We start from the raw sequence: 218 nt of genomic DNA, 5'->3' as shown, positions 1-218 counted from the left end.
GGTTGAGAAGCTGTAGGGTCACCAAGGCTTGCAGTGTGCTCTGACACAGGTGAAGAGTCCTCTCTGGCAGTGATTAGATGTGGGGAGGTTAAGGAATCCTCCTTTGAATTTCCCTCCGGAAAAAGTCCAGGGTTAACTGGTTGGCTCACTTCCAAAGCGGTGAAATGGTAAGAGGCTGGCAGGATGCGGCAGGACTGTGAGGCACAGTGGGTGTACGG

This window comes from Macrobrachium nipponense, chromosome 10, assembly GCF_015104395.2.
Source record: "Macrobrachium nipponense isolate FS-2020 chromosome 10, ASM1510439v2, whole genome shotgun sequence".
Taxonomy (NCBI): Eukaryota; Metazoa; Arthropoda; class Malacostraca; order Decapoda; family Palaemonidae; genus Macrobrachium; species Macrobrachium nipponense.
This window is presented reverse-complemented; position numbering follows the sequence as displayed.